We start from the raw sequence: 13,431 nt of genomic DNA, 5'->3' as shown, positions 1-13,431 counted from the left end.
AATATAATGCACCTGTAAAAATTATATTATTTGCACTTACTTGACATGGAGTCCACATAATATAATTAAATCAGTAAAGTTCTAAGTTTAGTTTATCAATTAGTATCAAAACTTCGATGCACCCCAGCACATCCTAATACCTATTCAAATTATTAGTGGGATTAATATACCGAGTTACTTCAAAATTACCAACTTCATACTCGGATAAGCGGGAAAGTTCAGTTCTGGCAGACAGTTTAATATGGGCCTTACGACTGGCGGTTTTGGTAGAGCCAAGTGTGTACTATTAATTTTTCTGAAAATTCACATGAGAGTAGCGCCGACTAGCTTGCGACACTATGACATAATATTGTATCTGTACTCTGCAGTACATTAAATACATAATCTATACATATTATAAAACAAAATCGCATTTTTTCCCTGATGTCCCTTTGTTCCCTTTAATCTTTAAAACTACGCAACGGATTTTGATGATTCTTTCAGTTTTAGATAGCCCATTTATTGAGGAAGGCTATATTTTATCACGCTAAGACTAATAGGAGAATGTGGAAAAAACGGGGGAAATTATTTGAAAGGGCTTATCTCGCGAACTACTGGAGCAATTTTTATGTTACTTGGCACAGTTAAGAAGTACCACGTGAAGGATCATAGGCTATCGATTTTTACCCTACTAGCGACGCCGGGGCGGGTCGCTAGTAGGGTATAATTACCATATAGTTATAAATTATTATAAATGCGCAAGAGTATAATAATTGTTTGTCTGTTACCTCTTGAAAAAAAATTGCTTATAATTAATTTAGGTAAGGGAGGGTAGTTTTTATTGCGTAAAAGTAGCCGGAAATCAAATATCTACGCAAGAAAGTTGCAAGCGGTCTTTAGACTACGCAGCAAATTTTGATTCGGTTAAATAAATAAAGTAATTCCAGAGAAAGGTTTATAATATGTAAAATACTTACGTAATTTACATATAAACCTTTCTCTGGAGTTACTTTATACTCTTTACGTATGTTGAACAACGTTTTCCGAATCAGCTAGCTTATAAAAAACCATCCATCGACGCGACGCGAATTAATATGTAGCGTAAAATAAATCTGTTGTGCTAGTGGTCCAAGAGCTAGCGACAACAGACTTTCGTCGTTTTATAAAAGCTGAAAGTTTGCCTGTATAATATGACCCTATAGAGGTAAGAACGACCTGATACTAGAGTTTCGGTCGCGGTTACTTTAGGAGGTATCATTTATATCAAGGTATTATTTATAAGGTCTATAGTTAGGGAGCTGGCGAGCAAAATTTCTATATGATCAGCACACATGGCAGACGTTATTAATAGTGATAATTATACCCTAAGACACATCAAGAACCTCGTCTGCCACCAGGGTGGCGCTGCGTTGTCAATTTACAGCGTTTCAAAAATGTTAAAAGAAAGGTGGGTGATATTATATTATGCAAATGTCTGCATCTGAGGCTTATGATCATAGTCATCCTGTAAACACAAAAATTCGTAGAGGCAGACATCCAGGGCTATAAAGTTTAATGCTTAATTTTTTGTCTCTCCTAAAGTAACCGGACCGAAACTCTATAGTTGATCGTTCTTACTTCTGTAGCAGTCATAATATATCTATTTATCTACAGAAAATCTTTCAGCTTTTATAAAACGACGAAAGCATGGCTGTCACTGGCTCTTGCTCTATAGGGCCTGATACAAAACATGGCTGCAATAAATTAGGATGATTGCAGGTCCATTCATCCCGCGACTTTCCCATCCCATACGGGAAGACTCATTAATCTCACCTTCCACATCCGGTTTTATCGGATGACTGATGTAAATCGCTGTAAATCATTATTTCAGCCCAACTGGAAGTACTGACAAGGTTATAACTTATAACCGTGGAAGAGTAGAGTGAAAAATATAGGGAGTGTGTAAGAGTGTGTGGCAATATTTACAATAGTGTATAACTTACTACACTACTACATAACTTGAACGCCTCCGTGGTCTAGTGGTATAGAGCGCGGCTCTTGATCGGAGCTCGTGGGTTCGATTCCCGCGTTGGAAACATGTTATTTCCAAGTTTGGTTAGGACAATGCAGGCTGGTCACCTGATTGACTGACAAGTAAGATGATCCATACGGCGGATGGGCATGTAAAATGTCGGTCCTGCGCCTGATCTCTCGCCAGTCGTGTCGGTCTTCCGTCCCACTGGGTTATGAGAGTAAAGTAATATAGAGTACTCTTTTGTACTGCGCACACACTTGGGCACTGTAAAATTACTGTAGCTGGCCTGGCCTGGTTTCAATGAAATCGGCCATTAGTGTATAACTTATATTATTATCGTAGTTAGGTGTGTTAATTAATAATATGATGTGACCTGCGTCAATTATGCCAGAATATGCTGTAGTATGTATTTTCGGAATTCATCAAGAATAACAATATTTCGTGTAATATTCATCAATTCATCATATTTAATAGCTGCGGTTGCATTTTCATAAGATTATAAACATTCATATGCTTAATAAATAATGTAAAGTAGGTAAACCTTTTTCACAATAATAATAATTAACCGTTGGTAAAATATAATTTTGTTATTATTTTATCAAAACTACACGTCTTCCGTTTATTATCTCTGTAATATAAAAATGATAAAAGTTATTTTTAAACAGATTCAAATGACTCATTAATTTTGTGCCGCGGCTGCGTTCTTAAAATAGTAGGGGAGCCCAGGGTGCTAATCGTGTAGTCACTCGAGCATCATGGAGACCTAGTAGGTTTTTTTACATTAGGTAAAACTGATAAAAAAATAATAGCGTTTTTTATTTTAGCGGTCGGTTCAGAAACTGCAGCCATTTTGAAGTTATGAAAAAGAAAATATAATCAGAAAATTGCTTTATTAGTTAAATTATAACAAGATTTTAGACAAGAACTAAATCATTTAGTTCAGTGCAACATAAAATATCTGCGAAGCTTAGTTAGGAAAATATGAAGCTTTATTTTTTCATATTTTAAAATGTCCCCACAGGCTACCTAATTTATCCTAACCTTTGAATCATCAATGCTTTATATGAAAGATTCTTTGAGGTTTACTAAACATCCCCTTTTTTTTTTTTTTTTTTTTTTGAGGGGAAATGCATTACGCATCCCCCGCCCCTCGGGGGAAGGGGCAGGGGTATGTCGGACTCCCTCCGGGTCACCGGAGGTTTACCGACTAAAACCCCCCCATGCCCTCGTCAACGCTACACGCGAAGGAGCGGGATCGTTATCGCACCGCGTCCTCCGCAGCGATTGCCGCTTCTGGCACCACATCATTGCAGCAGCCTGCGCCGCCGCCTGCCTTCACTGAGAGGCTCCCCGGGCATCAAAGGGAGCCTTTCTCCTCGGGGCCTATGCTGTGGGCAGTGATCCCCCGATCAACTGCCCACAGGCCTAGGCTTCCACCTCCATGGCGGGGGCGTTTTGACTCGCCCCTGCCTCATCAGCTCCAGGCCGCTTACGCAGCCGAGTCTTGGAGGGAGCCTTGCGCTTCTTCCTCGTGCCGGGCGACTTGCTGGCTGTTGTGCTACAACCATTAGTCCCCAGCACGTGGTTGCTTTCTTTGCCGAGCTCGGCGCAGAAAAAGCATCTGGGCTCCTCCGCGCAGTCGGCGGCCTTGTGCCCCGGCTTACCGCAGCGGAAGCAATTCCCGCTACGGTCCACCGGGGACTGGCAGTTCGGCGCCAAGTGGCCGGTGTCAAGACATCGGTAGCACCGCGTTGGCCTCGCGGCCAGCAGCACCACCTTCGTCATGACCCAGCCTACCTGCAGCCGCCCAGAAGCCATCAGCTTCTTGGCAGCAACTGTGGGGACATGGAGCCACAAACTCCGCGCGCCCCTAGGACCCACCGTAATTCTGCCCGACCGGATGTCGGTGGCCGGGCAACTGCCTTCTTTTGCCGCCGCCTTAATGACATCGGCGGCGGTCGCTGCGTCATCCATGCCGGAGACGAGCAATTCGGCTCTTTTGACAGGGCGGCCGATTCTAACGACGTCCCTGTCAAGGATATCCCTCATTCTGTTGGCGAGGGCGTCCGCCTTCTGCTGGGCGTCCTCCCCGGTCACTTCGAGTATCCGGGCACCCGTCCTCGCTAGCCGGAATCGAACCTTGTTTTTCTGGCAGATTCCTACCTCTTCAAGGTCGATCCGGCTCTTCGCCTCTTCCAAAATGGAGGCGTACGACACACGACTCTGGTCTACCCCCTTCTCCATCGTTAGAGTGATGGCAGCGGTCTTGGATGGACGCAGCTTCCTTTTCTTTTTCTTCTTGGGGGCTGCCTTTTTGGTAGCTTCCTTTTCCTTCTTCTGTTTTCGCCCCCGCGGTTCCACTGTGGACCGTGTGGACGAGGGGTCAGTCGCAGACGGGGCGGGTGTACGTACCCTCGCCTGTTCCGCCTCTCGTGCGGCCAACGACTTTTTCCCTCTCTTCTTCCTTTCCTTTCCTCCTTCTTTCAGCGGCACGCTGGCGGTGGAAGCCTGTGACGGCCCTGCCGCTTCCATGGTCGCCTTTTTCCTATTCCTAGTCAAAGGCTTGTTCTTAGCCTTCGACAATCCTCCTTCGACTAGGGGGGCCTCAACGCTCACAGCCGCTGCGTTATCAGCTACTAGCGGTGGCCTTCGCCTCGGCTCTGGTAGGAGACGATCCTCCAACCCGGCGAGCCTGGCGTTGAGCATATTGCCAAATGTCTCCACGTTTGCACGAGACACTTCGGCCAATAGCTCACGCACGTCATTTCCCGTGGGCTGTGAAGTCTGTATGCGCAACTCGTTGAGCTCTTGACGTAAAATCGCCACTTGCCCTTCGAGCCGCGCGTTCTGGGCCTCCAGCCTTCTGATCTCTTCCGTTGAGGAGCGATCTTTCACTTCATCGAAGACCATTTTAATGGTCGCCACCGAATCTTTAAGGTACCTTACGTAGGTACCCTTAAGATTAGAGGACTTCGTGGCGACCATTTCAATGGTCTTCAGCGAAGTCTCCACCGTCTTCACTAAGTCAGCGCTTGTCCGCTCCAAAGTCTCTTCTCGCGCAGGAGAAGAAACGGGGAATCCGGATTGGGAGTGGGCGGAGCTGATGGTCGCTCGCACCTTCCCCAACTCCCGCGTCGCCTCAACGATTTCGGCCTCAGCCTGCAGCCGAATGGCCTCCTCTTTTTCCCGATTATAATCGGCCTGCGCCTTCGCCAGACCGACATATTGTCTACTAAACATCCCCTATCTTAATCTGACCGATCCGATGACATTTAAATATTCGAAAATAACTTTTTTTCAACCCACCACCTGAGAAATCTGATTTCTACACCATGATAACTAGACACAATATGTCGGAAGCCCATACAACTTAAGAGGATACCACAGCGGCTAGAGAAATGAAAAATAAGTACGTGTAATATCTATAGCTGTCTCCCTTACCTCAAGCCTATACCGCAGAACGCGATAGAGACAACTGCAGAAAATCCAGAAAATCAACGATTCGTTGTCCCCTGATTCCTTCTCCAAAACTTAACCGATTTAAGTACTTTTTTCATTAAAGATTTAAAAAAGGCTTGAGCTGTGTTCCTATGTTTTGCTTTTTTTGTATAATCTATCCAAATCTGTTTTCTGAACGTTTGAACACAGTGGAAAATCTGGCCATTTTTTTGGGTTTTTGAACGTTCATATCTTATTTAATAATTAAATTATGAAAAAAAAGAAAACATAGGGACATTGTATTAGTGGCCGTAGATATTCAGGAAAAAAATTATAACTCTACTAGCATTATCCAGGGAGGAAACAGGGGACAACGTTTGTATGGAAAAAATGGCGGTGTGGAATCCTCTTAATCTGCCACGCTCGAGCTTGTCGCCAAATCCCCTCTTCCCTAACTAAGAGAACAACTTCGTGTTTTCGATGGCCTAAAAATCTTAAATTAATTAAGCTTTGTCAGCGTTGATCTTTTGATATGAAACAAAAGATATAATCTTGTTTTAAGGTCATTTTAATTCGATCTAGATTCTAGGCTTTGACTTGACTAATGAAAATGCCTATATCATGACCTGATCTGATGCCTTTTGACCGAAATATAATTATGTCAATAAATACAACACTATTTTAATATTGCTGTCTTAGAGTTTCTGTTGTAACATTTGATTTTAAATTAAAATTATACCTACCACGTTGCTGGGGGGTTTTGGGAATCACATTATGTCGTTATTTACAATTATTTCGTAACTATAGCTTTCACCCGCGGCTTTGCTCGTGTTAAGAAGCATTTATTGTTAACTAGCGACTCGCCCCGGCTTCGCACATGTATAAAGCTACGTCCCGCAATTTTTAAATCTGTAATATCTTCGAAAATATTCATTTAAATCATATTATCCTGTAAAGGGCCATTTAGATATATATTAAGTAAATCAATAATGTATTTAAAGTATTTAATTGAATTAGAGATCGCGTAATAGTCGAAATTCGACCTTAATTTCAACGATATTAGGACTACTACCTATATTTTGTAAAAAATATTGACTTTATCTTTATTTTTCTACTCTTGTCTCTGGGACTTAGCTGATCTCAGACTGGCCGTGTAAGCATTATCTAATAGTATCTTAGATTCAATAAAAAAAAACTATAATCCATTTTCAATTTGTCAATTTGTTGTCAACAGACTTCAACCATAAATAAAAGAGTATAATTCGTATGTATAGGCTTGTCACTCAAAAATCTGTCATTTCTCATGTGTGTGTGTTGTTGTGTGTGTATTGTTTTATTTGTTAAAAAAATGTATGATAAAAGCATAATTTCAAAATAATATTAGCTCGATGCACTCGTTCACCATATAAACTATAACTGTGCAAAATTTCATTCACCTACGTTTCCCCATTTTTCGTAAAAAGAGTTACAAAGTTTTTCGTTCGCGTATTAATATTATGATAAGGATTATAGTCGTATTGGTTAATACGAGTATCGCTTCGAAAATTTGCCATTTTTTTTTAATAAATGACAAAAAATTGTTATTGTGGGATATGCATAAGAGATAGACATAGACCATATAGAGTTTTCTATAGACTTTTTCATAGTGTACAATATTAAGTACATTATTTTGATAAAATATCTCGTAGGGTTCAGCTTGCGTTTGCAATGTAAGCGGAAAAAAATGTAAATATTTACGACGTCACATTAGAATCCCCAAGAATAACAGTATTTCTCCACTATTTAATTAATGTTATCATACTTACAAACCTTACCCTTTAATCACTCTATCTATTAAAGAAAACCGCATCAAAATCTTTTGAACACACACAGTTTTAAAGATTAAAGAGAACAAAGGGACACGAGGAAAAAAAAGCGACTGTGTTTTATAATATGTAGCACTAATTAGATATCAAAGTCTCAGCCCGATTGGTTTAAAAATGACAAAGTTTTATTCAAACTTTCATCCCCTATTATATCCCCTTGGGGGTAGAATTGATCAAAATCCTTTCTTAGCGGATGCCTACGTCATAACATCTACCTGCATGCCAAATTTCAGTCCGATCCTATTTTCTTTTTTATATTTATTTATTCAGGCTTCCATATACAAAATTTTAAAAGTTACACTTTCAGTGCTGCTACTTTCACAGTAAACTCTATATAGGGGCTCTTATACACATCCTAAAGTATTATCACTTTGTTTTGTTTGTTTTGGTAACGATAAAATGCGTCCAAATCACGTTGTGTGTGTAACACGTTACACCAAATATCTGGTCCCAATTAATTGTTTGTAACAAACTAACAGTGGGGTAACCCGGGATTCAATTACACCCCACCAATTTACCGGGTTATCCAATTTTCTTCAACACGTTGTGGGGCGGCTTATTGAAAGCTTACCCACAAATTAAGAAACCAATCGAATCAAATGTGTTTTCTTTGGGAACCGCCGAGCATTTTTGGTACAATAGTTAATTGAATTTCTGTAGTATTGTAACAGTTTTTTTCAGGGTGCGAGGTTTTTGGTGTGTTCATGTTGAATATTTTTTGTATGCAACTGAGGCCTTAAGTTTTGGCATAACTCCGCCAACAGTTTACACCGTTTAAGGCCGCTACATACGGGAAGGCCTAATGAGTGGTCGGACTGACTACAGGCCGAACTATTTATGCGCATTTCCGTGTGTCGAATTGAATCTGGGAAAAAACGAATCGGGGCCGTTCAACGGAACCGTTTTGAGACTCAAACGAACGAATCAGAATGTCACGTCCTACTCTAAGAAACGTGAAATGACGCTGTGTGGAATGGAGAACGATACTATATTATTATTGTTTTTGAATTTCAAATCGCAACAACGATTGTGTTTTTCGTTTAAAAACGATTTCTCTGCTATTCCTTGCGAGGTTTAAATCGAATATTGAATTCAAAAGAAGCATAATGAACAAAAGATGAAGGCTATTCTTGGAGTTAATTCATATTGAAAAGCGTACGTCACAAACGCATTAATATTATTATGAAACAATAATACTAAGTGAATTTAGACTAGAGTCCCAGACTTAGGATATTAAGTTGTCGAGGGCTGTTCAGGGCTTCTTCGTAATAACGATGCAAATACTCGTGGTCCAACAGTTAAGACGGCCCTTAACCCTTCGCCTCACTTAATAACCCCCGAAACCTTCAAACCGCGCTACTTTGTGCCTTAATTAAAAATATATTTTTATTAAATCTTTTATAGGTTTACTGATAATAAACGGCTTATGTTTAAACGATGCCCAAAAATGTACCTATTTACTACCAATAAAATTCGAAACGATCTCCAAAATGGATATTTTGATCACCAAATTACAATCTTCACACACACAACTCTTAATCTCAATATGTTTGAGACAAAAATTATGCAACTATCATGAAACTTATATATATATATATATATATATATATATATATATATATATATATATATATATATATATATATATATATATATATATATATATATATATATATATATATATATATATATATATATATATATATATATATATGCCCTGTTTCTATAGTTTTAGTAGGTAAACTAAGCATTGTTACAGTTTCATGATAGTTGCATAATTTTTGTCAAGTAAGTATTTTTCTACATCTAAAATCTAATAATGTGTTAATGTATTGTTAAAAACCATGTTAAATATGCGAGAATAAATGGTCCGAAAAACTGGAAGACTAACAAAAGTTCATATTAGATGTCAATTTTTTTAAAGGCAGAGATGATTCTCGTTGTATTGTTTAGAGCAAAGTTTTTTTGTTTACATAGATTCCTTCATGTGTCTAACTGTCTCTATCTATGTCTTCTGTCTGCTAACGTAACTATAATAATTTGATTTGACTCCGAAACGCTAAATCTAGAAACAAAAATTAGACAGTCGATACACTGGACCACTGTCACTTTTTATATAGCAGCTGTATAAATTACAGAGTTTTACTCAAAAAAGCTCACAGACAGTAATGACGGTTTTCAACTCTCGGGGTTTCAAAGAAAACAATTTTTCATTCGCGAAAAACTCGTCTTTAAATCCGCCGCGACTGCGATGAATACCATTAGGTGTATTCGAAAACTCTCAAGAATTTCCCGCGGAAATAAGTCAGGTTTTACTTAAACCACCCCATTTAATGCGGTTCGCGAGCCGTTCTGTGATCATTCCAATAAATTATCTACTGGACTTTTAAAATTTGTGTATTTCAGTTTATATCGAAAGTTTAACTAGGTGCGGTTTGTATGTTGAAAAGTAAATAAAGAACGTGACTCTGCTTGACATTTAAATATTTTTCAATTAAAATTTTAACTACAGCTAAATGACTTAGTACTTACTTAAAGGTTAAAGGTAAGGCCCTTAGATTCTAAGACTCAAAAACCTTATTTCCATTCAAGTAGTATGCATAACCCAAATACTCAGTACTCAGTACTCAAATACTCAGTGGCTTGTGCAGGTGTTCGAAGTATGCATGCTAAGAATGCGGGCTATGCATGCCTACACTTTGAACATTTATGGCGGGGTTTGTTGGGAAAAGGCAAGTTTGTTTTACAATCTGCTAAATTGTATCCTAAACAAATCTTAATCTCAATATGTTTGAGCAGAATATAATTTAATCTGCAGAAATATTCAAATGATTTGTGGCTAGGAAATTCAATGCATATTAATAAGAAAGCAATGATACCCTACTTCAAAGTGTACAGACTGACCCAACTAAATTAAATATTTACAGAAGTGAATGTAATATTAAAATTAATTATTATGGCTAGAATAAAGAGCGGAAGGGCTCAGCCTGAAAATTTGGGACAGCTGTCGTGACGGATGCTTGCGGACAAGAACACACAGAAAACTTAAATTATCTGGTTCTTTTTTTTAATTTTATAAATTTAGAAATTACGATATTTTGATGTCACTTGTCATTTCATAAGATACAATACATAAATAAAAATTTAAAACTATGCTCTTTCTGAGGGGTGGATCCACAACAGATGCTGATATTAGGTCGCTTCTTCTTTGAAGCTTGGCAGGAGTCGCTCGGCTGATTTCAATCAATCAATCAATCAACATTCACTTGCTTTAAAAGTCGTAAATAACTTGTTAATATAAGTCCATTTCTCAGGTCTTACACTTGATTTATTGATTTCGAGATGGAAATTCTCGAGCCAACAACAGCACAATAGCTTTTTGCCAGTGCCTGAAATTAGTTAGAATTAGAGATTGCTAGTTCAAGAAAAACAAGTAGTACACAAGAGAAACGAAAACATGTTTAGGATGAGGCTATCTCATTAATTCCGTACTCAGAACACTATTTTAATAATACTTTTCTGATTGTTTTATCCGTCTGTTTGTCTTCTAATTATTATCGACTTTATTTCACTGATAACCAGTTTTTTTTAAATTCTAACGATGATGACGATGCACTAATACAATAAAACTTTCTTTTGGCTTGGTCGTAGTCAGGTACAAGATGACGTAGTTTGAGAATTGAATTTTGTATCGCTTGCCGCCTTAAACGGAGTTGCGGGCGTCATCTAGTGAATTAATAAAATTGAAAAACTTATACAGGGTGCAATTAAACATTCCTGCCAAAATTTGATACTTATATTCATCCTTGTTAAAAATAAAAATGCACGAATTTTTCTTTTATAATCACTCAGTATAAAAATGTTGAGAAATAGCTTCCGAAAGCTATACTAAAAACACTATAATTAATGGACACTACGCGTCGCCTGCGCGTGAAGTGCCCCCGCGCGCGGCTTCCCCGTGTCACCCCCGCTCATACCCACCGCCGCGAGTGACCGTTCTGCAATGATTTAAAATGGGATAAAATATGTCATAAAAAAATAACATCCAATTTTTTATTTTGGTTAGATGTACTCTCCTAATGATACTTAAGCCCTTAAAAAAAATTGGCAGGAAGGTTTAATTGCACCCTGTATAAAATCGTTAAATACGTTGTTACTTTCTTAAGAGGGTAATAGTACCCATCGTGACATTTCTTTAGAGAGAGTTTACCAGAAAGTAGGAATTGTATAATATGAATTAATTGCTTTGTGAGTAAATTATGTCTCAAATTATGAAACTATTCCTCTTAATCAAACTCTATTAAGTAAGATGTTAAGTTTAGTAACTAATATACCTAATAAATCTGTAATAAGTCATCCAATAAAACAATTATTCGTATTGAATGGACTAAGTATATGCCATCCCGAATCGAGACACGAAATTTCATATAAAAATTGGTAGTGATTTAATGTAAGTTGATTAAATAAATTATAAAAATAAATAAATAAATTTTATGCCTCATTATTTTGATAAAAGTATGTACAGTTATATTTTGATTAAAGTAGTGTTTATTTATGAGCAAACTTAATAATTTTATGGTGAATATTCTGCAAAGAGTATTACCGGATTACGCGTGTATTTCGGGCGCAGTGTAATAACCTGCAACATTCCCGTAAGCCTGATGCGGTAACCCAAATGTTTGCTTTTGATCCTGTTTGGTGGCTTCATCGGAAATGCCAAGCGCATGCTGATTCTCGCGTTGCATTAAACTTAATGCTGTACTATTAGCAAACCGAGTAAAAGCATTTCACTTAATGCTGGCTTTAAATTAAGTGCGATGATGCTTGTTTTGCTAAGTAAAGATCTCGACCGAAAACTTATTTTATCATAATACTACACAAAAATTAAATGAATTAAAAATTTTACTTGCTCAAAATTTTGCTACTGGCTCGCTTAAGCTCAACACATTATAAGCGACTTCTCCACTATAATTACTAAAGTCTAAACTGCAATAAAAAGACTGCATCGGCCGGGAATCGAACCCGGGCCGCCCGCGTGGCAGGCGAGCATTCTACCACTGAACCACCGATGCTTGTTACTAGAGATTAAAATATTGCTAACGTGTTGCTAACATTATTATCAGTCGAAACGTGACTTTCTATTGAGAATTAAATTAATAGTATAATAATTCTGTCTACTCTGTTAATAGAGAAGTGACCTCGTAGATAATATTATTATTGTCCCATAGCTAGTAAAATACACTATCAAGCGTTGAATGTCTTGTCTCTGTCTGGAACATTGGAAAAGACACATGCCCTGAGAAGTTTGTTTGGATGTATGGATACATGGATGTGTGGATGTATGGATGTTTGTTACTCTTTCACGCAAAAACCACTGAACGGATTTTAATGAAACTTTTCAATAATATAGCTTATACATCATATATTCAACGATTACTCCGCCGTTTGTTAACCGATTTTCAAAATTTTTCTTTTGGTTTATAGGGTATCATCCCAATTTGGTATTATATTCACAAAAGTGGTGATCTGATGAAGGATCCATAAGTAATCGAGGGAACCCCTCAAAACTTATAGGGAAACATGTGGTGACTTCGGTTTCGTGAGAAGTATTCTAAGCATATGCTACCAACAAGTTAGATTTTGCACCGAGATATACCTGGTATACCGTGGTTCGGAAGGTGCTGAGAGAACTCCTGATCCCTTATATATACAAGTTTGGGAGTTTCGGCGTTGTTTTAAGAACAGAAAGCATATGCTACTATGCAAATTACATTCATCATCATCATCATCACTACCATATTATACCATTTCATAGTCTTTTAGATCGAGACTCGATTTTGTCAAGCGATAATTAAAAAAAATCTATACCTACCTGATATTATAAACCTGAACAGTATGTTTGCTTGAACGCGTCAATCTCAGGAACTACAAGTCCGATTTAAAAACTTATCTCAGTGTTAGATAGATCATTTATCGAGTAAGATTATAGGTTATATTATATTATCACGCTAAAACGACCGAAGAAACTCAGGAAAATGTGGGAAAAACGGGGGAAATATTTTTTATGGGAAAATGTACGGTTTCTGTAAAATTCCTAATTCACGCGAGCGAAGCCGCGCGGGACATCTAGTAATT

The 13,431-nt window shown here is 38.1% G+C and overlaps 1 non-coding gene across 1 annotated transcript; it reads right to left on the bottom strand.

Annotated features, from left to right (window-relative positions):
* Nucleotides 1-12,297: 12,297 nt before the first annotated feature.
* On the bottom strand, nucleotides 12,298-12,368 carry Trnag-gcc. Its single transcript has one exon. It is a non-coding gene; the product is annotated as a tRNA-Gly (tRNA).
* Nucleotides 12,369-13,431: the final 1,063 nt, after the last annotated feature.

This window comes from Aricia agestis, chromosome 3, assembly GCF_905147365.1.
Source record: "Aricia agestis chromosome 3, ilAriAges1.1, whole genome shotgun sequence".
NCBI classification, from domain to species: Eukaryota; Metazoa; Arthropoda; class Insecta; order Lepidoptera; family Lycaenidae; genus Aricia; species Aricia agestis.
The sequence above is the reverse complement of the archived record's forward strand: the minus strand, read 5'-3'. Positions and strand labels throughout refer to the sequence as shown.